We start from the raw sequence: 25,070 nt of genomic DNA on the forward strand, positions 1-25,070 counted from the left end.
ATCCTTGTTCTTAATAGCCCCAGTCTTTCTGCCCAATAACCTAAAATTGAGTAGCCTTGATGACATATAGGACAGTTATAGACTGAATGTTTGTGTTACCCCCAAATTCATTGTTGAATCTTTGACTGCCAATGTAATGTTGTTAGGAGATAAAGCCTTTGGAAGATAATTAGAGTTAAATAAGGTCATAAAGGTGGGGCCCTCATGATGAGATTAGTGTCCTTATAAGAAGTGATAGCAAAGAGCTTGTTTTCTCTCTCCCTCTCCTACTACCTTCTAAGGACACAGCAAGAAGGTGGCTGTCACTCTCTTACACCAAGCCAGGAAGAGGGTCTTCACCAGATCCCAACCTTGCTGGCTCCCTGGTCTCAGTCTTCCAGCCTCCAGATCTCTGAGAAAGTACATACCTATTTTCAAGCTATCCATTTGATGGCATTTCATAATGGCAACCCAAGATTACCAATATAGGCAGGTTCTCATTTTGGGAACTTGGTTGTTTAATGATCAATATCCTAATATCCTATCGACTAATTTCATTGTAAGTCAAACTGATAACCTGTATGCACTGTGGAATGGATAAAATAAGGTCAGAAAAACACTTAGCTGCATTTGCCTGACACGTCTAGACAGCTCCTCCAGCCTTCTTTTCATTTGTAGTCATCACTTTGTTACCTTTGGATGAAATTCACAATGTAAATGTAGACAAGTGGTGTAAACTTATACATCTCAGAAAATGAACCCACCCTTTCTTTCAAGACAAATACTTAGCTTACAGATGAGAATGATTGCTGAGGAAAGGTTCAGAAATGGCTTTGAGTGTTAGAACATATCTAAATAATATTAGTGCTGTGTAATAACAAGAACTGAAAGCAAGCACAATCCTAGTAAGTCTAAAGAGCAGAAGGTGCTGGCGTTCTGACGACTCATTGCCTCTTACACTGAAATGAATAGCCTGTGGGTAATCTGGAAGAGTGGCTTTCTGGGTGAGTGAAGTTTCCATTGTTTTTTCTTTGTTCAAAAACTTTCTGAGGATGAATTTGTTGATAGTGATTTTGGTGAATATCAATTGAGAATTGGAAGCAGCCCCAACATGCCAATAATCCTGCTTTTATTTTAATACAAAGTAATAAAATAAGCACTGAGTTTTATTCCGTCCTCCATTGCTCTTGTCAGTTGAAGCAAACTTAGCATCAAAACATTCATGTAACTTCCAGTCTACCATAGTATTGCATCCTCTCAAGACACCTCTGAGAGTTTTCTCACTTCATTCATGTAAATAAGACCTTACAGAAAGTAGAAAGGTCTATGTTTCACCATCTAAAAGATGCTTATTTCTTATTTCCACCTTCCTTGCTACCATTTTGGTAGATTTTTCTGATTTTGACTGTTTCACATTGTATATTGCATAATTTAAAGCATGTTTCTTTCTGGGACTGTATGTCCAAACCTGTCTGTCTCAAATAGAAGAAGTTCCCAGTGCTGGTCCAGTGACTGAGGCTGTGAAAGCTCTCTAAGAATACACACAGGATCTTTTAAAATAATATCAACGTTGGTGTCTGAGCTCTAGACATGGTGATTTTGTAGGTCTGGGATATAGTCCAAGAATTCATTTTTTTTTTAAAGTTCCCAGTTTCATTTTGGGGTGGAGCCAAGAATAGGGACAACTGAAATGGAAGACTATTCAGTAGAACTCTTTTTTTTTTTTTTTTTTTTTTAGTGTATAATGATGTAGCCCTTACATTGATGATGTTCTGTTAAAAAAAAAATGAATTCATGTGAAAATCAGTTTGTTCCTTTTATGTTATAAATAAAACATATGGAGATTAGAAACACACAAGTCTATTTAATGCTGTGGCAATTTGATTTAGAATTAATAAGCTAATGAATTTCGAGCACCCCTTTAGGTCAGATTTGCTGCTAGGCACCAAGGAGGCAACACTTATTCAACCTGCAATGATGAAGAATTAGTAGTGGCCATGAGAGTACACAGAGAGGGTGCTGAAGTCAACCTATAGGAATAAAGAAGGATTTGGGTGACATCTTGTCCTCACTTTATACAATGAGTGATAAGGACTAGGCATACATGAGTAGAAGGCTGAGTAGTCAGGGAGCCCATGAGTGCAAAGCCTTGGAGGTTAGAAGCCATGGAATATTTCTTGAGATTGACAAGACTTTTGACTGGTTGAACATCAAATGTGATCAGGTAGCAAACGGGTTTTGTTTGCTTGTGAGTATAGAATCGGACCATAAGGCACAAGAAAGTACTGATGGTTTATTTTAAAGTCAATACATATACTAGGTAAAAGAAAGATGAAAATAGGATTTGAAAATGTCTGACTCTGAACTTCAGACCTTGCCACTGCATCTAACATGTACGAGGTGCAATAACTTGAGAGCGTGCACACCACATGTGGGCAGAGGGACAGAAGTAATGTGAATGTGAGGGTCAAAATGAGTCCTCATGTGACACTGTCTAACCTCCTATAAACACCATGAAGTGTTTGATTATATATTTAGAAATACAATGGGTCAACCATGATGCAGGTAAGTGAGTGGCTTTCTGCAAAGTCTTCTCTTGAATGCATGTGCTTGAAGTCTATTATAAGCTCCTGGAAGGTCAGTAATATCTTTTTTAAATTTCTGTCTCTCCAGTGCCTTGACTGTTATTATCTCTTAATGATTTAATTAATGTTGATTAATGCAATGAGCAGGATGAAGGGCTAATGTTATTAAATGTAAACAAGAAAAATTCACTTTCTGAAAGTAACATTGAAGTAACAGAAGAAAGAGGGGGGAAAAAAGGAGTGGAAAGGAGAGGGGAGGGGAAGGGGGAGGGGGAGGGGGAGGGAGAGGAAGACGGAGAGAAAGAGATGCAAATAAAACGAGTTGCTACTGATATTAGATACTTTTTCAGTTGCTATAAAGCAAAAATATCTACAAAGTGAGGTGCTATGGTTTAAAAGTTAGATTGCTTCCATTATAAGAACCATCAAAATAATGATACCACAAGGTAGAAGTATTATATAATGCTAATATGTAATTTGGTATATATATTTAAATTAGTAATTATATATTTGATGAAAATGGAATATTATAGAGTCAGTAGCTTATATCTAAAACCTCATGCAACTAAATAAAAAATTAAAAGAATGCTATAACCAAAGGGCTTAAAGCTCATTAAGCCCTATACATGTTAGTGGAATATATATATATATATATATATATATATATATATATATATATATATATAATTTCCCTATATATATATAATACACACATATATATATTCTGTAATATATATATATTACTATATATTCTTAATATATATAAATGTGTGTGTATATATGTGTGTGTGTATATATGTATATGTATGTATATATACATATATATATATTTATAAAACAGAAGAATCATAAGACCTTCATGAGTCCCAATGATTGATGTAAGTTTTTTTAAATTAAAACTCAAATATATATATGCTTTCAGAAAAATTCTCTCCATCTGTGAGCAGGGGTTCCACTCTATATACATCCTTGTCAGCACTGATAGTCTTTTGTTTTATTGATAAGAGTGATCTGGACAGGTGTGAAATGACATCTCCTTGTGGTTTGGATCTGCATTTTTTAATATATCTTTTGGACATTTTTTATCTTTCTCATAAAATAGATTTTGTCTATATCTACTTACAGGATATCTGGTATTTGGTTTATAATTTTTTTTTGCTCATTCTCCATGTTGCATTTTTTTTCTTGATGGTTTTCTTTGTTGAAATGTAATTTTGAATAATTTAAAATGCAAATGAACCCTGTTGCTGTGCTATTCTCTAGAGGACAGCCATGGGATCTTTAAAAGTACCCACCATCACAGAGTAAGATATAGAATTTTTAGATGAGGTCTCAGGATTTCCTTGTGTCTTCTGCAAAATTGCTTATTACTTTTCTTGGATACTCTTGTTTCTTTCATAATCGTCCACCTGTTTCTTTGGTAGCTATGTGAAAATGAAAATATGCAATCTCTCTCATTTTAGCAAAAGTCATCTTGATACTCAAGAAATTATTATGTCCCTAATTGATTTTTAATATTAAGAGCCAATTTTCTTTGCAAATCATTTATTCAGTGATGCAAATATGATACTTGTTGTTTTAGTTAGTTTCATTGTCACTGAGACAGAAAGTCCTGACAAGAACAATGTAGAACAGAAAAAGTTTATTCTGGCTCACGGTTTCAGAGCTCCCACCCATGGTAGATTGACTCCATAGCTCTAGGCCTGAGGTGAGGCAGAACATCATGGCAGAAGGACTTGGAGGAGAAACACAGCACAGAATGTGGCAACCAGGAAGCAGAGAGAGAGAGAGAGAGAGAGAGAGAGAGAGAGAGAGCGCTCTTCCCACCAGGGACAAAATATAAACCCCAAAGTTACATCCTAAGTGACCTACTTCCTCCTACAGTTACAACTCAGTTAATCCATATCAGAGGATTAATCCACTGATTTAGTCACACCTCTCATGATCTAATCATTTCACCCCTGAAAATTCTTACACTGTCTCATACATGACCTTCTGGGGGATGCCTGGTATTTAAATTGGAACTCTCATCTCAACACTTCACAGAAGAAAGGTAGCAAAAAAGTTTGGTGAAGGAAAATCATGTAAATGTGGTGTGGAGGCCGCTCTCTTTATATCTTTGTCTTATTTATCTTCTTATCTAATTTTTTTTCACTAGACACTTCAATTATTTTATCAGTTTGTGACTTGATTTTTTTTTTTTGAGACTCTTCTAGTCTTCAGGCGTTTACCTTTGATGACCCGACCATCCACTTATTTTCGAGACATGAAAATGTTTGAATATGGGTATGTTCAAAGAAGGCAGGAACCCCCTAAAAGAACATATCCACAGCCTCCTCTTTTCTTCCCCGTCCTCCTGCCTTTCTTGACTTGTTGACACTCTATGATTACTATCATTTGATTGTCCCAGAGATTCCCACTGATAACCCTTCCTGTCGCTGCAATTATGAAGAGAACAAGAAAGCGAACACTGTGCTCTCCGTTCTGTCTGCATTCAGAACTATAATCTTGTGGCTGCCTTGGGAGACTATAGCAGAAGAATAAGATGCACTTTCCTCTGAGTTTGGCAGAGGACTATTGTTTGGAAGGGAAAGTATGTTCAATTTCAACTGAGATCCTCATTTCACAAGTCTTTGGCCAGACACAATAAGTGGGGAGATGGGTAGTTTTTTTGATGGGTGCAGAAAAAAGAAGCTTTACATTCATGCATACAGTCATTATTGCATATTATCAACCAGACTCAACCACTGTAATAATTAAAAATATTTGAATCATCCATTGCTGTGCTGGCATTCAGAAAAATACTCGAGAGTCAATATAATTGAATAGGGGATCTAGTAAATATTTAAGCAAAATTTCCATAAGGCTCGGTGAGCTTGGTGACTAAATGAAAACAGGTGAAGTAAAATGTTAATTTTATATGTAAAGAAAGATTGATTTCACAGCTGGAGATCTATCTTTGTGCTTTTGACCGGATGTTTCTAAGCCATAGCCAGTTGTCTTACATTTTGATATTGTTTTCCATTTCTTCTGAGTCTCAATGAATGGACCCATGTTTATAAGGAGCTAGGTTGACAGGAAATAATACAGATGGCTGTTATATGCCCCACTGCGAAAGCTGACTTTGGATGTATTCTGAACCTTTCAGTGTCTCAAACTGGCCCTGGGGTTTTTATTGAAGGAATGTTTTATTATGCTCAAAGCAAGTCTAGTGTCATCATAAGACATGTTCATTCATTGAAACAGCAGAAATCTGAGTCTTGATCCAATTAAGGCTGACTGACATCGTCTTTCTGAAGTGAAAATGCTGTTGTCCTGTTGGGAATATTTCTTTCGCATATTAATCTTTATGAAGTCATTATTTCCAAGAAGTACCTCCCGTTGTGATCGTCTGTCTGCCTGCTCATCTGGTTCCCATAGATCAATGTTACGTAACGTACGCGCACAGTGACATGGACAGCTTGTTTGCCCATTGCGGAGGCTCTTGTTCAAGGGACAGATGCCTCAACTTAGATACACCAAGGTCAGAAAGCAAGTTTATGGTGTGTGTTCAATCATTTCCAAATGGATCCATTAAGAGAGGGATAAAGAAGGGGAGAAGAGACACCCCATGGAAAGTTCTTATGTCTTGGGGAAGAGCGCCTAAAGATGTTTCCTTAAACATATGGGCACTTCGTCAGGGACTCATGGAATAACTTGTACTTCCTCCACACTCCTCAAGATGGAAGAGAAAACAGTAGCCTAATTCCAGTGTACTTTACTGGAGGATCTTACAGTTCCAGAGGTGAGGTTTTGGGTCTTCAAATCTCCACTGAAATCATGTTAAAACCACTTCTTGAACAGCTAGCTTGGTGTACTCAGCACTTTCTTCTTGTCATACACACTTGCAGAAAAGAAAATGGAATTTTTTTTCATTTTTGTGTGGTAAGTTCGAGATTTTCATAGGAAATTTCTTTTGTAAATACTCTCATTCAGGTTCTGTGAGTGTATGTGCCAGGTGAGTTTCCATGTGTATCTGTTTAGAGATGGCAAATAGTTAAAACAGCAAGATCATTGGCATATCTTCCTATATGCAGTGTTATCAATGTTCCTCAAGTTTCAACACATTCAAATTAATACACATGCATTTTGGAGGGAGAAAAAGCCAACTTCTTAAAATAGTGATTTTTCTTAATTGTACTGAAACTATAGCCCATTCTAAGTCTTTGGATTTCACAGGCCATCAAAATCCATGGGCACTTTAATAAAAAAAAAAAAAAAAAAAAAACTAATGCTATTAAGAGCATCACATTAAGCCTTCACAAGAGATTCTTTTTTTTTTTTTTTAAAATGGAGGAATATTTAAGGAATTCTGAAATAATATCCACAGGTTTGGGCAAGTTGGTAAAGCCATTTTCTACTATTTATTTTAAAGTGGTTCAAGAACTGGTTTGCTTTCCAGCCCTGAAGCATCCCTTAGCCATGAACACCAAAATAGCTACATGGCTCCTTTTTTTTTTCTTTTTTTTTTTTATGTGCTGCTGCTTAAAATCCAGCTCTGAATCATTTGTGGGAATCTGAACTTTCTCTGGGAGTCCACCAGCATCTAATTTCTGTTTGTGGATAAATTAAAAAGGATAATTAGATTCAGTTCTTATTTCATCTCATTTCCTTATTTTCCACATTTCCTAAACTCCAGCCATCAAAATACCGAACTTGTGAATCTATTTATGTTTTGTTTCCATTTTCTTCAATGGCTGGGTATGCATTTTTGCCTTTAAGAGATTCCCCCCCACCACCACCACCTTTTTTTTTTTTTTTTCTGTGCCCAGGAATTGTTGAGATTTTGTGATGGCAGCCTGCCCACTCTGTGCCATGGGCTGCTGCTCCATAGAGCAAGACGGAGCAGTCTGGCTCACCATTAGAGGGCTGCCATTCCTTTTTTTTTTTTTTTCCTTCTACTAACTTTTGAGCGTATGTGGAAATGAAAATCAGTACATGGCTTTTTCTCTGCCTCATTTACTAATTAAGTTTCAGCTCTTCATGCACCGCAGGCAACCAAGGTCACAGAGAAATCTCACCAAGTTAATAGTTATTTTATAGACAATACTCATTTTCATTAAATCGCTATACTCACAACCCCATTCTCTTCTCTTGTAAGACAGTATATGAAACTACTTACAGTAGTAATTGGAACACAAGTTTAGATGTAATCAACGTTATTGGCACCCTGTGGTCTTCTACAGTGATTTTTCCTGAATGACGTATAGTATGTGATGAAGGATCTCTTATTTCCTATTTTTTTTCCCAATTATATGACCAAACGTCATGCTACTGAAATCCTGACCACTTGAATTCCTCCTGCCTTTTAGATTTCTTATCACTGAAACCTGTGATGACTTACGTTTATTGACCGTTTAATTATTTTATATATATTTAATTTTCCTCCATGAATAGCAAGGATGCTTTTTTATTATTTTACGTTCTCCTCTTCTGCCCAGTGGTAATAACAGTTAACATGTATTGAACATCCTCCATGGGATGATCCCCTACTATTAATATTGATGACCATTTATAATTCTCATATGAACCTCAAGGGGATAAAATCATTGTCCTCATTTTCTTGATGAAAAAAGCAAAAATATAGAGAGAGTAGGGAACTTTTATGAGTTCTAAAACCAGCCAGTTGTAGCAAAAAAAAAAAAAAAGGAAGAAAGAAATGGATTCAAATAAATTTTATTTCAGTGCTTTCACTATTAATCTTTGGACCATAGTGTCCAAGATATTGGACATATTGTTCCTGGAGCACATTCTACAATTCCAACTTCATGCCCTTCAATTTCTCTCCTCTCTGTAATGTTTATTCTTCTGCAGGGTTTGTGAAGACAGGCTGGGACTCACTCTAAGGAGCACTCCAAGTTCCCACTGGCTTGGTTCAGGCACCTCTTACTTTGCATCACAGTTAAACTTCTCCCTCTCCCTAGTCTTGCTTTCCTCACTCCCAGGAATACTCCCTGATGATCATGCAGAATGTAGAACTCAGAATCTCAATGTCTGTTTCCCAGGGAACCTGACCTGTGAGAGCTGGTATAGAAAATACATGGGGACTAAGTGGTCCCAGGAAAGCATGGTTATGGAAAGTCAGCGAATGCTTAGTGAGACTTTTTTAAAAAGCCATTGTAGATGTTGCAGGCATGGTGAAGCAATTATAAAAACTGGGACCCTAAAACTTGGATTAGTTGTATCTGGTCTGATGCATGTGAAGGCTGAAGGTCTTGAATCCCCAGATCTCTTTGAACCTGCAGAAGTAGCCCACTTTTCATGGATATTAACCTCTGATATGTAGATATCTAAGCTCCTAAAGAGTCCTCTCTTTTTGTATTCATCCTTGGGTGATTCCTTGAAAGTAAGCTGATCCTAGTGGTTTAATTCTAAATTATGGAATGTGGAAAAGATGATGGAATGATACGTCTGTGATTATCTTATAAAGGATTGCGACTTTCATCTTTTTGCAGATCTTCTTTATTGTCTCCTCGGCTCACATGAAGCAAGCTGTCCTATTAAAGATGCTCCCGTGACCACAGCCAAGTAATAACTGAGGCCTTCAGCCCCAAAGCTCACATTGAGTGTACCCTGCAAACCACCCTAGGACCTTAGACTTGGGTCCTTCCCTAGATCAGGTGGCACCTTGATTGCATCCTGGGAGAGATTCCAAGTGGAGAATCTAGCTACCCCATGTCTATACTCCTGACTCATCATAATGAGACGATCAATGTGTATTGTTTTGATTTGCTAACAAATTTGCTAATTTGTTCTATAGCAATAAATAATGAATATGTTATCCTAAAAATATGTATTTACATAAAAAAGCACATACATATTTATGCCAGCTTTATTTATAGTTTTCCTAAACTAGAAATAACCCAGACAGTCTTTAGTAGATGAAGAAATGAACCAAGATACAGCTTCACAGCAGAAAATCACTCAGCAATTAAAAAGATTGATGTATTGGGCTGGGGATGTGGCTCAAGCGGTAGCACGCTCACCTGGCATGTGTGGGGCGCTGGGTTCCATCCTTAGCACCACATAAAAACAAAATAAAGATGTTGTGTCCACCGAAAACTAAAAAAACTAAATATTAAAAACCTCTCTCTCTTTCTCTTTAAAAAAAAGATTGATACAACTTGTTTTAATTTATTTTTTTAAATTTATTTATTCTAATTTGATATACATGATATGCATTTCAATTCATAGTACACATATGGAACACAGTTTTTCATTTCTCTGGTTGTACACAAAGTAGAGTCACACCATTCGTGTCTTTATGCATGTACCTAGGGAAATGATGTTCATCACATTCCTCCATCTTTCCTACCCCCATGCCCTCTCCCTTGCCCTCCCTCCCTTTTGCCCTCCCTCCCCTTTGCCCTCCCTCCCCTTTGCCCTATCCAAAGTTCTTCCATTCCTCCCATTATGGATCAGCATCCACTTATCAGAGAAAACATTCGGCCTGTGTTTTTTTGGGATTGGCTAACTTCACTTAGCACAATATTCTCCAACTCCATCCATTTACCTGCAAATGTCATGATTTTATTCTATTTTTAATGCTGAGTAATATTCCATTGTGTATATATCACAGTTTCTTTATCCATTCATCTATTGAGGGGCATCTAGATTGGTTCCACAATTTAGCTATTGTGAGTTGTGCTGCTATAATCATTGATGTGGCTTCGTCACTGGAGTATGCTGTTTTTAAGTCCTTTAGGTATAAACCGAGGAGTGGGATAGCTGGGTCAAATGGCGATTCCATTCCAAGTTTTCCAAGGAATCTCCATACTGCTTTCCATATTGGTTACTGTGGGAATTTTAATGTCTAGTATAATCTATTGAATTTTGAAGAACTTTTTGTTCTCTGAATGTTCCCTTTTTCATATAGCAAATTATTTTTGTTTCATGCTTGGAATATTTGCTTTTTAATTTTTTTCTTTTTAGTGCTAGGAGTTGAACCTTGGCCCTGTGCATGTGGAGTGTGCACTGTACCACTGAACTACATCCTCAGTCACAGGATATCTTCACTTATCTCTCTGAATATATATTGAGAGCTTTTATTTTTTTTATTTTTATTTTTTTTAACAATCCTAATTGGCTTCATTTTTAATTTTAAAATCAGGTAACACTTCATTCCATAAAACAGAATCAGTTTTCCTATGAGCCAAGCACTCATCAAAAATAATTTGATGAGTTAACATCAGATTATTTATTTTGCTTACACAAAATAAGGACAAGGGAACTTCACTATTTCACCAGTTGAGAATGGCTGTTCTCCCTCCAATCCAGATTTCTCTTGGAGGTCCAGATGTATCAGCTTGGTTTGATTGACTCCTCTCCCCCCCCCTGGAATATTGTCTCTGTTGGAAAACTGGCTTTACAAAGAAGGTGGCAGCAGGAAAATTCCAGAATCCAAAACTTAAAAATAAGTCTTGGGCAGTGTGGGGTTATTTTCTGTCTCTGGGAGGGATCATCCGGTATCTGAGGCCTGGAGACAGAGGCAAAGTCCCAGCCGGCCATCTAGGAGATGTCACTCTCAGTAGCGTCTGGTGTCCTGACCTGTGCTCACCCAGGATGACAGTGGGTAAGGAGCAGCAGGTCACAGGGGCCCCCTGACCCTCTGGGAGACAGAGCTCTCCCTGGGCAGACCCCAGGGCTGAGGGTCAACAGCCAGGGAAGAATCATGTCAACGACTCCCCGCCTGTGGTCCCTGAGGTCCTGGGGCAGGGATGTAGGAGGCAGCTAGTGTCATAAGACATCCCCGTCCCCAGCCAGGCCGGGCGCCTGGCTAAGCAAGGAGAAAGACGGTGTCCCTCCTCAGGGCCTGGCCCCTGCTCCTGGTCTCACTTCCTCCCTGGCACCGCCTGGAAGGGGAGGAAGTGACACCCAGGGGAAGGCCAGGAAGTGAGGCCACCGTCACATTCAAGTTCAGGGTGCAACAGCTCAGTCTACCCCCCCCCCCCAACAGGCCCCATACTCTGCTCCCCTTCATGGGCCACGTCCCTTCTGAGAGTCACGCCCTGCCCTTTATAGGCACAAGGACCCAGAAGTTCCAGGGACATGTCCATGTTTAGGCCCCTGGATCGGGAAGTTCCTCAGACATCCATGTTTAGGTGCCCAGATCCAGAAGTTCCTCGGGCGCACATCCATGTTTAGGCTGTAGCATCCAGAAGTGCCTCAGGTGCATGTCCATGTTTAGGCTCTAGGATCTGGAAGTTCCTCAGGTGTCCATGTTTAGGCCCATGGATCTAGAAGTTCCCCAGGCATCCATATTTAGGCCCACGGATCCGGAGGTTCCTCAGGTGCACGTCCATGTTTAATCCCCCGGGTCCGGAAATTCCCCAGCTTCCATGTTTAGGCTCTAGGATCTGGAAGTGCCTCAGGCGTCCATGTTTAGGCCCCTGAATCCTGAAGTTCCTGAGGCGCACATCCATATTTAGGTCCCTGGGTCCGGAAGTTCCTCAGCATCCATGTTTAGGCTCTAGGATCTGGAAGTGCCTCAGGCGTCCATGTTTAAGCCCCCGGATCCAGAAGTTCATCAGTCCTCCACGATTAGGCCGTAGCAACTGAAATTCCTCAGGCACACATCCATGTTTAGGCCCCTGGATCCAAAAGTTGCTCAGACATCCATGTTTAGGCCTCCGGATCCGGATCCAGAAGTTTCAAAGGTTCACGTCCATGTTTAGGCGCCCGGATCTGGAAGTTCCTCGGGCGCACATCCTTGTTTAGGCCGTAGTTCCAGAAGTGCCTCAGGTGCATGTCCATGTTTAAGCCCCTGGGTCCGAAGTTCCTCAGCATCCATGTTTAGGCTCTAGGATCCAGAAGTTTCTCATGGGCACACCCATGTTTAAGCCCCAGGATATGGAAGTTTGTTGGGTACACGTCCATGTTTAAGCCCCCGGGTCCGGAAGTTCCTCAGGCATCCATGGTCAGGCTCTAGGATCGGAAAGTGCCTTAGGCGTCCATGTTTAGGCCCCCGGATCTGGAAGTTCCTGAGGCGCACATCCGTGTTTAGGCCCCCGGATCTGGAAGTTCCTCAGGTGCACTTCCATCTTTGGGTCCTCAGATCCAGAAGTTCCTCAGTCTTCCATGTTTAGACCATAGCATCTGGAAGTTCTTCAGGTGCACTTGTTTTAATTTCTAAGTATTGTATTAAGTGAAAGAATCTAATCTCAAGTTACCTGTGTGTGATTATTTTTATAGGGTATTCTGGAAATGGAAAAAGAGAACAGAGCCGTGGTGGCCAGGGCTTAGGCACTGGATGCATGTGTGTGTGTGTATGTGTGTGCACGCGCATGTGTGCATGAGTGTGTGTGGAGGATTGCATTATGTGCAGGGGGAATTGGAATAAAAGGGGCAGCACAAGGAAATTCTTTGGAGTGTTGGAACTGTTCTGTATTCCATCTGTGGTTTTGGTTACAAGAATCTATGTGTATGAAAACTCAGAACTCTCCATCAGATCAGTGAATATTTTTATATATCTAAATGAAAAATAATAATCCTGCATTTCAAGGAGGAAAAAGAAGAGTTACCTCTAAAGACTTAAAATATGCAAGAACGATGATCCTCTTCATATCTCCATTTAATTCACCAGGCTGGGGCCTCCCCGACGTAGACAGACTCTAAAGAATGAGAGCAGAATATTACCAAATCAATCAAATAGTAGCCCCCATTGCTGCTGTGTGTCAGATATGGTGTCCTTGTTAGAGTAGACTAACATGGCCTCAAGTACATGGTATGTGACCATTGACTTATTGAATTTACTTTTTTCCATCCTTTTAGGAGGGACAACAAGAAACAGTTTAAATTTGTATGCAATCAAAACCAGTAAATATTTATAGTCTAGCTCCTTCCTTAATTAATTTTCTTTCATTGGATAGGACAAAATCTGAAGGGATTGGGATCACCTGGATATTTTGCAGACTGTCACACAGGATCACGTTTATGGGTGATATTGAACTGATGGACAGGAAGTAGAAAATCTCTTGGAGGTCATGGTAAGCTAGACTCACTACAAAGGGTGGTAGAGAAACCCTTTGAAGATTCAGGAGCCCTTCTCATTCTTAATCTTTGTAGGAGTTCCTGGGCCTGGGGCATGCCAGGGCACCCTTCAAAAGCACCTTCAACCCTGAGAAGACCACCTAACATCAGGCCTGTTGGGAATCTGGAGTTCGTAAATTTGTAGGACAATATGCTTCTGTTTTCCTCTTCTGTGTTTCAAAAACAGACTTTTCCCTTCAACACCTAACAACTAATGAAATAAAATGGCAATATCGATAATAAAGTGTCTCGTGCCAGGGCTTCCCATTTTTTTCTGCCTTTGTTGGGATCAGCAGTGGGAAGTGAATGCCTAATCTTCCCCAGCGAGTCATCCTCAGAGGATACTGGCAACAGGCCATTTTTAACCACAGGGAAAATAAAACATATGACAAAGCTAAAGGCTAAGAATAGAATTCATTTCCCATCAGCATGTTGTATGCCGTGCTTTTCATCTGTGGCTACCCTTCCCATGAGCACTCCGGTCACATGGACTTGTCTGGTGTCACCAGCATCAAGGGAGTTTCCAAACCCTTCCCTATAGCAAATGGAATTCTCATTCTTTACTATGAAAACGTACGTGAAGGTCTTTGAGTCGTTATCCTGGATCTTTTCTGGAGAAGCTGTAGGGATGCTGTGTGTTTGCCTATCAGACCTTATTCTTTTTGTCATCTTTGCTGGGTACCTGGGCTCTTCTGAAGCTCTGATTTATAATCGCTTCCTGTCAGTATGGTCGCACACCCATTTGTCCCCATTCTGAGTACAGTTTTAGGTAGTGAACAGAACTCCTGAGGACTCCAGGGATCCGTAGGCTCCCAGGCTTAAGAACATTGCCTTAGACAATATTTTTCTAGTCCCTTTACCCAGAAGCTAAGCTGGGTATTACAACGATGGAAGAAGGGCCTACTGAGACTCTTGGGTGTTGAGGCTGTGAAAAAGCTAACTCTGAGTAGAGATGTCCTCCTTCACTGGGAGGCTGCAATCAGGAACTCTGTGTTTTGCTAGATTGAGCTGCTGAGCAATTCTGGTATATTTGAAAATCAAAATCTGTGTTCTTTCTGCATAAAATTTCAATGGGGTTAAAAAAACGACATTATGAGTGATTGGTTAAGTTTTCCATCTTTATAAGTTCAAGAATTCTGTTGGCTTTACAAATGCACTTAATATATATGCTTATTTATAAATGAATTCTTCTGAAATATTGCTATGAGGAAATCATCAATAATGATATTGATAACAATGGTAAATAAGTAGTAGTAATCCTATGTATGAATTGTGCTTAATGCTTTCCAGGCATTTTCACTGTAATTTAAGGATCATTCCATGAGATCCTATTATCTAACTCTTACAGATGAGAAGACAGAGGCTTAAGGAGGTAAAATGACTTGCCCCGTGCTTAGCCTTTGGAGATCACTGTATATGTATCTATCTATCTCCTTAGTCTCTCAGATGTGCTGAATATTATTCTGGTCTTTAACTTGCTGTTTTGTTTTCTTTATAGTGTCTTCTGAAGAACAGAATTTTAAGATTAAGTCCTATTAATATACATTTGTACTTTATGGTTCATTGATTTGGTGTCCTAAGAAATCTTTTCCTATCCAAGTCTGCAGATTTTTCTGTATGTCTTCTTCTAGAAGTTTTGCAATACTCCCCTATAAACTTGACTACCACTTTACCTTATGATTCCCTTACTCCCCCTACTTCAACCTGTTCCTCCTATATTACTCCTATGTCTGTGTCTACTTTATATAGAGTTGAGTGACAGTTGAATCTGACATCCCTTGTATGACCTTCCTAGGTCTCCATAGAAAACCCTGAGTGACCAACAGATTCTTTTTTTTAAATTTATTTTTATTTTTTATTTATATATGACAACAGAATGCATTACAATTCTTATTACATATATGGAGCACAATTTTTCATATCTCTGATTGTATACATAGTATATTCACACCAATTCATGTCTTCATACCTGTACTTTGGATAATAATGATCATCACATTCCACTATCATTAATTACCCCAGGTCCCCTCCCTTCCCCTCCAACCCATCTGCCCTATCTAGAGTTCATCTATCCCTCCCATGCTCCCACTCCCTATCCCACTGTGAATAAGCCTCCTTGTATCAAAGAAAACATTCGGCATTTGGTTTTTGGGGATTGGCTAACTTCACTTAGCATTATCTTCTCTAACTCCATTCATTTACCTGCGAATGCCATGATTTTATTCTCTTTTATTGCTGAGTAATATTCCATTGTGTATATATGCCACATTTTTTTTTATCCATTCATCTATTGAAGGACATCTAGGTTGGTTCCACAGTTTAGCTATTGTGAATTGTGCTGCTATAAACACTGATGTGGCTGTGTCCCTTTAGTATGCTGTTTTTAAGTCCTTTGGGTATAGACCAAGGAAAGGGATAGCTGGGTCAAATGGTGGTTCCATTCACAATTTTCCAAGAAATCTCCATACTGCTTTCCATATCGGCTGCACCAATTTGCAGTCCCACCAGCAGCGTATGAGTGTGCCTTTTTCACTACATAGGTTCTTAACACTGATTGGTCAGAATGAAAAATCTCTTCTACTTGGTTAGCTCCAGAAACAGGTCTTCTTTTCCACGTGCCTGTTTTGATATGATTTTATGGAGATTTACCCTTTGCACGTGCAAGCTGAAGTTCAGCCAAAGAATTTACGGGAATTCCTATGTCGATTTCTGGAGCTTTTTCTTTGAATAGCTCCCTCTTCTCAAGAGCTCAGCTCCACAAATGATAGCAGGCTTTTGCAGGAACCCATCTCTGTTTCTCCTTCTCCCTCACCTCCATTTCATTCCAGCTCCTTGGCAATGGGATTCCTAGAAACCCCTGTGTGTGCTGGCCTTCAGGAAGGCCCTCTGGTCAGAAAGTCGGGATGATAAAATAAATTGCCTCATTTGATTCTCTTTCCACAGAGATCACCATCCTTCTCTCCTAGTTGCCCAATGTTTGATAACTGTTTAAAAATATTTTGCCCTGTTTTCTAGTTTCCTCTAATGGGAAGGGGGGTTGGTTCAATGCCTGTTGTTTTATTATGGATGAAAACAGAAATCTAACCTAGAGCTTTAGAATGCACTTTCATGTTATTTTTGTTTGTTTCAATGCCTTTTTCCCCTTTCTTCCTAAATTTTAAGGTGAATTCGAAGTGAAAGAAAAATAGTTTGTTTGAATCAAAATATTTAGAAAACAAAGCATTTTAAATGTATTAATTTTTGAGTAGCTAATGCAGCTTTCTGGCTAAAAGCATTTCATTTTTAATAATAGAATGAAAATAATTTTTTAATGGTCTAGCACTTTTTAAAATTAAGGATATGGAATTACAGAGTGTATGGGTGATTTGGTAAAGGTTATACAATTGAATTTCATTTCATAGAAGTATGAATGACTAACAACCATTGTGTGTTTACCATTTTATATATATATATATATACTGTACATATATATACACACTTTTTAAGCTAAATTTTCCTAATGATAATAGTCTGATCTGGAGCCTGATTTTTTTTTTTTTTAAAGAGAGAGTGAGAGAGAGAGAGAGGGGGACAGAAAGAGAGAGAGAGAGAGAGAGTTTTAACATTTATTTATTTTTTCTTAGTTATCGGCTGACACAACATCTTCGTTTGTATGTGGTGCTGAGGATCGAACCCGGGCCGCACGCATGCCAGGCGAGCGCGCTACCGCTTGAGCCACATCCCCAGCCCTGGAGCCTGATTTTTTAACCACTATAATTCGTAATTTTTATTTACTGAGCAGTATAGGTCACCCTTAGGTAGTAGCAATGAGTAGTGAAATGTGAACAAATAACATGGCAGGGTCACAGGGTTTCTTTGAAATTGCCTTGAATGAACAGTCAAGTAACTTATAGAACAACAACAGGTGTACTAACCCTGAGAAAAAACAGGGAGAAATAAATGGAATCAATTAAAAAATATTTCAAGAAAGAAAGATCAATGGGGTTATCCTCCGGCAGGGTCTCCTGGGGTCATTATAAAGTTAGGATTTATAGTCATAGGTTTCTCAATGTACTGCAGAGGGGAAAATTCATTAATAGAACAGCCACATGAAGATGAATTCTGCCCAGTCATTGACCCCAGAACCTGCATTAATATAGGATTCACGTACAAGTGAGGATCTTATGGATAGGATGGCTTTCATAACAGTTCCAGAGAGGACCAACTAGGGTCAAAAACTCTCCTGTCCAACACAGAGGAGGAGTTCAACATCTGATTGGTAAAGACTGCAGAAGGGGGACCCCAGTTCTCCTGGTAAACATTAGCAGCGATAAGTTTGGAAGCAGCATGGTGTCCTCTGTCATTCCCTGCTCAGAGACTTTCCACTCTCTCGAGAGTGTTCTTTGCTTGAGCCTTGCTTTTCTTTCAACACGCAGCAAAATTCTCTTGCTTGACCTTTTGTGGGTGACTTTAAATTTTCTTCCATCCAGACACAATAACGGAGGTTTGGAGCTTCAGGTCCCCCACTCTCCTGTGACAATCCTAGGCAAAGATGAACAGTGCTCCATTCAGTTTCGATCATCATTGAGCTCACAACTTTTTGACAGGGAGACAGAAACATGAACAAATTACCACAAACACACAAAGTGCTAGGGTCGATACTATGCATGAAGAACGGTAAAGGAAGGTGAGGAAGGAAGGAACTTCCAGAGTAAAGGACGAAGATCTATCAAGATACCAACATGAATAAGAAATGAAGTGAAGCATGGCGGGCGGTGGTGGTGGTGAAGGAGAGGTGGAAAGTGCAGGCTGTAAATGCAAAAATATTTTTTATTTTGCCGGGCAAATAATTCTTGTGGGAGGCTCAGAGAACAAATATTCATCCAGTATGGAGGATGGCATGAAGATCATTGGAGGTAGTTGCCTCCAAATTGGGCAGAGAAATCACCCCGGATCCATTAGTTTCCCTTTGGGCTCCATGATCTGTACTGTGATCTATGGAAAATAAAATACTTGCTTTTATCAATTTGTTGTGAGGGGAATCTGTCTTTGCACCTTTGTTGTGAATTGTCCCCAAATTGGATGTGTTATGTTTCCTGAACTCTTTTCAAAGTGGTTGGTGTTATGTAAGTTGAGATTTTTGAATCATTTAAGGCAACTTGAAAAGTCTTCCGCATATTTGTAAAAAGAACCCATTCCTAGACATCATGTTTATTTCTCAAGTGGTGGCACTATTTTTAAAAATTAAGGACTTCAAAACCTTCAGCCACATTTTTAAGCCATTACGCAATGTGTTCCTCAAACTTTTGCAAAACAATGACACAGAGAAATCACTGAGCTTCAAGGGGGAAAACAGCAGCTCAAATTCAAAGTTTGTTAACAAATATTATGATTTGTTATTTAACAGTTGGTTTCATTTGACATTTGGAGATTTTTTTTTTCAAATTCAAGGAAATATGGCATATTAAGATTTATTTGTATAATAAGCAAACATGTTTTGGTTGAAATATGGCTGGCATATTTAACCAAATCATGAATAAGGAAACAACACATCCTAGAGATTAGTGATATTTTGGAAAATATTTATAAACATGCAAAACATTTTATTGATTCTCCAGAATTTTCTGTGCCTGTAATTTTTTTTAATGAGTCACAGTCAAAATAATATCTTTTCTTTTTCTCATGATTCAGCCTGGGCCACACATAATAGTTCAGTACACAGTGACATCCTATTGAGAATGAAGCCTCACGGGGTCAGTGTTAACCTCTCTCTCCTCCCACTGTAGGTCAACTAATGAATTTGTGAATCTATTTTTTTTCATGCATATCCATCATACCCTTCTCATGACAAGTGTGTAGGCTTCTCGATTTTTCTATCTCAGAGAGATGAGCTACTCAGAAGGATGAATGAAGGGTGGGTTTGTGAGTTGAATTCAATACCTCTTCATTGTGAGATAATTTTAAGCACCTGTAGAATTTAAGATTAGCAGAGCTTTTGAACACAATGCAGATGCTTCAACATGCTGAGAACTGTTGTTGAATTTCATGGTTCCTGAGCATCCACGTGTGTGTTCCTCTGCACACCTTCTTTAGAGGTGTCTTTGACTCTCTGTTTCTCTGTGATTATGTGTAAAGTCATTTATTGAAATGTTACAGCATGGTGTAGCAAAGAGTTAACAGGATAGGCTACTTCCTTTGGGAATACTATCTTGACTCTTTGGAAGTGATAAATAACAAAGGGTTCCATTAGTACTTTTCCCTTTGAGAGAGAGAGAGAGAGAGCCTTCTTGATTGGAAGTCAATTGCAATTTGAAGACGCATACTTATTAGAGCCTCTTTCTTGGAAACAGACAGGAAACTTTGTCAACATTATGCAAGATCTGAATAGAGAAGTTGGAAAGGCCTGGGGGCAGGGATGTCTCCACTGCCCTTCAGGGAAGGTACCAACCTGACCAACTCAAAGGGTGTCTGGCTGCATTTGTGGGGCTGTTTCTATAGATTTTTATTTTCTTTCTGGTTCTTACTTACTGGGCAGCTCGATCGTCATTTCATTTCCAGAGTGGATTCCTCTGTGAGGAAGAGAATGTGTTGCCCAGCCAATGTGAACATCACTGTGCTTGGCAGTGAGGGCCTCGTAAATTACTCTGTTGGTCCTTTGACACAAATCAGTCTCATGTGAGTTTGAGTTGCATAAGCTGGACATTTTCGTTGTTGTGCCTGATTGCCACACTGGCAAGGCTGGTCATTAAATATCATCTTAAGACATAGGTATCCTGAAGTAAAGGAGGATAACCGAAAGACTTTCTCCAAAGTCACACCAACTCTGCCCAATTATCAGAGTAACATGAGCTCACCCTAGAAACAATTCACGGAAAGCCATGGAATGAACAGTTGTGACTAATTGCATAAATCTTGGTAGACCATTGTACCCTGGTTTAGATATCTGTTCTCCTATTCTTTTCAACACAAGTTACATAATTCAAATTGTATAAGTACAGCTTATGCTTATTGAGTATTTCTGATACTCTAGGCACTGTCCAAGTGCATTCTGTGCATTAATTCATTATAGTCCCTACCCAACATCCTGAGGAGGACAGCCTTATCATTTTGCAGGTGAGAATACTCAGACACAGAGATGTTTAAATAACCTGTTCAATATCAGAGAAAGTAATGGGGCTTTGATTTAAACTAAATGGTCTAATGTGATAGTACGCATTATTAGCCATTATTATGATATAATAATGTATATAAACTCTGTATTTGCTATTTTTCGATTCACCTAAGTTAACACAATGTATAATTGTAAAGGTTCGACAGCTTTCTTGACTACCATCCAATTTCTCATGCCTGTGTGACCCTTAACTGTATTTTTCCATGAGAAGATTCAAGGTAAAATTTGCTCAGCTGAGTATGAAATATGTTCCAACCATTGATGGTAAAGCTCAGCTGTTGAAGAATAAAATGTGAAATGGGATATGGTATGAGATGTAAATTCGCTGACCGATATCCCCTTAACACTTCTAAATTATACTAAGTATCATGTTAAAATTTCACTTGAGAAATAAAATTGCAAGTATCATGTAAAATTTTTGCCTGGGTTGGGGATTTGCTTAGACTGTCAAGAGAGGGTTAGGCTTCTGTGATTGTTCTCATTCAGAGAGTGCCCTTCAGAATACAAATAAATGTGCTCTCTGCAATGTGTGAACATCCTTCAGTCTGATGGGTTTCCACTTGGGGTGATTTAAGACGTCCCTTTAGTTCAACTCCACATCCAGAAACGGAGGCCAACAGGATTTAGGGCAAGGGAGGGCTTGGTTTTCTTTTGCAAGTGTTGATTCTGAGAGGTTCATATCTATTCTGTGATTTTTATCTCCTTTTATCACAAACAATATATAAAATTGAAAGTAAACAAGGATCCAAAGTTTTTAACCAATGGTATAGATATGTAAACAAGATGCTATATAAAAAAATTTTCTGGCTCTTTATTTGGTTTCTTTGTGGGTTTTGTTTAGTTTTGTTTTGCTGGTTTTATTTATTTTTTTTTCTGATTAATGAATACTTAGAAAATAAAACAGGTTCTTTAGGGGCTGCCCCGAGTTTACTAAGCTCCAATTTTTTCAAACTTGCCACCTATCCTTTCCTTCCTTTCTTCTCTTCCTCCCTCCCTGTGTCCTTCCTTCTTTCCTTTTTCTTTTCTTTCAATTCATACACAGTGATAGATTGAGAAAATATTATAATATTTATTTATACAAACATATTTTTATAAATACCACATGATATCACTGTAGGTAAAGTAATTTGCATTCAATACTTAAGTAACGAGAAAAACAGAGCCTCGTGATGTTGCTGCTCTTCCAAGGGGAAAAGAGGAAGAGAATCAGAATAAAATATGGTTTTTAATGTATTTCATGGGTGGTCTCACTATCCCTAATAGTATATAAACTGCTGTTAACTTACACAGTATCAGAATATTAATAGCACAGCAATAACTTTTAATAATTCAGCTATAATCCTGAAGGTTTTAGATAACTATAACTCACTTGCGGATGGTACCCTAGAATGGTTAATTTAAAAAATGGCTAATACCAAACTACATAGCATGGATAGAAATTTACTGTCTAGAAGGAGGAGGTAATAGACTCTACAATTCCTGTCAGAAAGATCATAACTTCTGTTTAATGTGTATTTCTAGGGACTGGATCTTGAGAAGTACATTGGCTTTAAATTGGAGTGCATTCAGAAAAGGGCTTAAGATGGTGATATCTAGACCTCATTTTTAGTGGGGAAAAAAATCAACAATGGATAGCTGGAAATTTTGAAGGTTGAGGAATCTAGTGTTAATTATTTCAAATATGTAAAACAACGTGTGAAAGAAAAATTAGCCCCTTCTTTGTGATACTGTAGACCGCTAATGCTAGGATTGATGATGGGAAGCCCAGGAGAGTATTTTTTGATTCAAAACAAGGAAGATTTATGAAATGATGCTCAACCCAAATATATCATCTCACAAAAACAGTCACAATGTTTGTTTGCAAGAAGATATTGGGTGACTGTCTGTCAGAAACATTTATAAAGAGAATGTTCCAGGGACTTGTTGATCTAGAGGCCTCCAAATTGCCTTCCACAAAATCATTTCTTAATTCTATGAATCTGTATTTTTTTCTGCGTCGTGTTAGATCTGTTACGATTTAGTTCTTTCATTTTTCAAGTAAATTATTCTGATGCATATCCTATACATTTGATTATCCTGAATAGCTTATTAGATTAGAAAAGAAGGCCAGCCCAAAAACTTATCTCACAACCTTGCTCTATTACATCCTCTCCAAGAGACACAAGATGTATTTCTCAGGTCTTTATTGAGTAATGTCCAGTGATTGTGAGGAGGAGTGGTCAGAAAGACTTCATTTAAATGGACAAAATAAATATGGTGTGCACTTTCCTTGATTTCAGAATCCTAACGTGTAGGTGGTTGGCTTGGCTGAGAGTAGAAACTTGTGTGTGTGTGTGGGGGGGGAATTAGAGTTTGAAGTTGATTTACAAAACAAAAAAATTCAGTATTTTCTATTTTAAAAGTTTGTAGGTATAACTGCAAAGTGAATATTTTAAAATTGTGTGAATTCAGAGCCAGAAAGCAAAATGTAGTTTGATTACATTGATGAGAGCGATGGCAGAGCCTGACATTAGTGAGACCGCAGAATAGGATTGTTCAGTGCTTGTCCTCCACAGAAACATCAATTTGGGCAACCATTCATCAAGCATACTTTCTCAAGAGCTCAGGATCCCAGGGGAGAGATCACAACCTGGGTGTGCTCAGCAATAAAAGATGCACTGGAGAGAATAGGAAGGATAGTCTTACAATACTGGAATCACCCCAGCTCCAATCCTAGACAGCCCAGCATGGGGAGAGATACCCTCCACATGAGACAAAGAGGAAAATGGACACTGGATTTTGCCTCAGGCCCTAATACCTGACCCAGCACAGTAAAACCCAGTTCTGGGAAGGTACCTATGGTCCCAGACTTCAGACAATTACTACAGAATGAGTCTCCAAGCTCACCCCATTGTCCAAAAGGAGCTATTGGACTAGGACCAGGTTTCCAGCTACCCCATCACCAGTTAGCACCTATAGACTCCATATTCCATACCCACTCAAGGGCTAAGCTGGCTTCAGTTACCCTGGACTCCATATTTCTCCCAGTAACAGGTCAGATCCTGTGGCTTCAGTCAATAGGCTAACACCCTTGCCTCAGAATCCAGTTTAGCTCCTGTGGATACAGGCTCCAGGCCCATCCTAGTCCCAGACCAACTCCAAGTCGGATTGTTCCATATAGTCCCAGACTTCAGGCCTACACCAAGCTAGGCTGGTACCTTCAACCCCAGATACATGTAAGTTTCGTTTGAATACAGGCACCAGGTCTTTCTATTAGCAGGTTGTTCCTGGCATTACTGCCCTCCAGGCCAGCTTCTCTGGTTCCATACCCCAGAAGACTCAAGTTCTAGGTCTATCCCAAGAAACTCCACTGCCAGACTAACCTCCAGCAACTGAGACTCCAGGTTTATCTCTGCAAACTCAGGGCTCTAGGCCCTCTTCAGAACCAGAGGAAGAGTGAAGATATATCACTTATCTTTTCTAACCACAATAATATAAAAGTGGAAATCAATAACTGAAGGATTTTCAGAAAATTCACAAATACATGGAAATTAAACAATAACCAATAGGTCAACGAAGATATTCAAAAGGAAATTTAAAATATCTTGAAAACAAATTTAAACGGAAGTAAGACACAGCAAAACTTATGTGATGAAGCAGAAGCGATTCTAAGAGACAATGATTTGGCAATAAATGTCTATACTACGAAAAGAAGAAAGATCTCAAACAATCTAATGTTACACTTGAAAGAATTAAAAAGAATGATGAATCCCAAAGTCAGTAGAAGAAAGAAAATAATAAAGATCAAAACAAAATAGATGTTAGAAACATTGTGAAAAGATCAAGGAAACTGAGTAGGTTCTTTGAAAAAATAAACAAAATTGACAAACCTAAGAATAAAGGGGAGAATACTAAGATGAATAAAATCAGAAATGAAAGTAAGACATTATGACTGATAACACAGAATTACAAAGGATCATAAGAGACTATTGTGAAAATTGTGTCTCATTATATCGGATAATGTAGGGAAAAAAGGATGAATTTTTAGGCATACATGACTACCAAAGCTAAATCATGAATAAATATATAATCTGAACAATGAGAAAGAGATTGAATCAGCAATACAAAGTCTCCCATCAAAGAAAAGTCCAGGATTTATTGGCTTCACTGTTGAAGTCTACCAAATATTTATGAAGAGACTAATAACAAAACATCAAACTCATCCAAGAAATTGAAGAAAGAATATTTCCAAACTAATTTTACAAGGCCAAAATTCTTACCCTGATACCGAACCCAGAAAAAAACAAAAC

This window comes from Urocitellus parryii, chromosome 7 (assembly GCF_045843805.1).
Source record: "Urocitellus parryii isolate mUroPar1 chromosome 7, mUroPar1.hap1, whole genome shotgun sequence".
In the NCBI taxonomy this organism is placed as follows: Eukaryota; Metazoa; Chordata; class Mammalia; order Rodentia; family Sciuridae; genus Urocitellus; species Urocitellus parryii.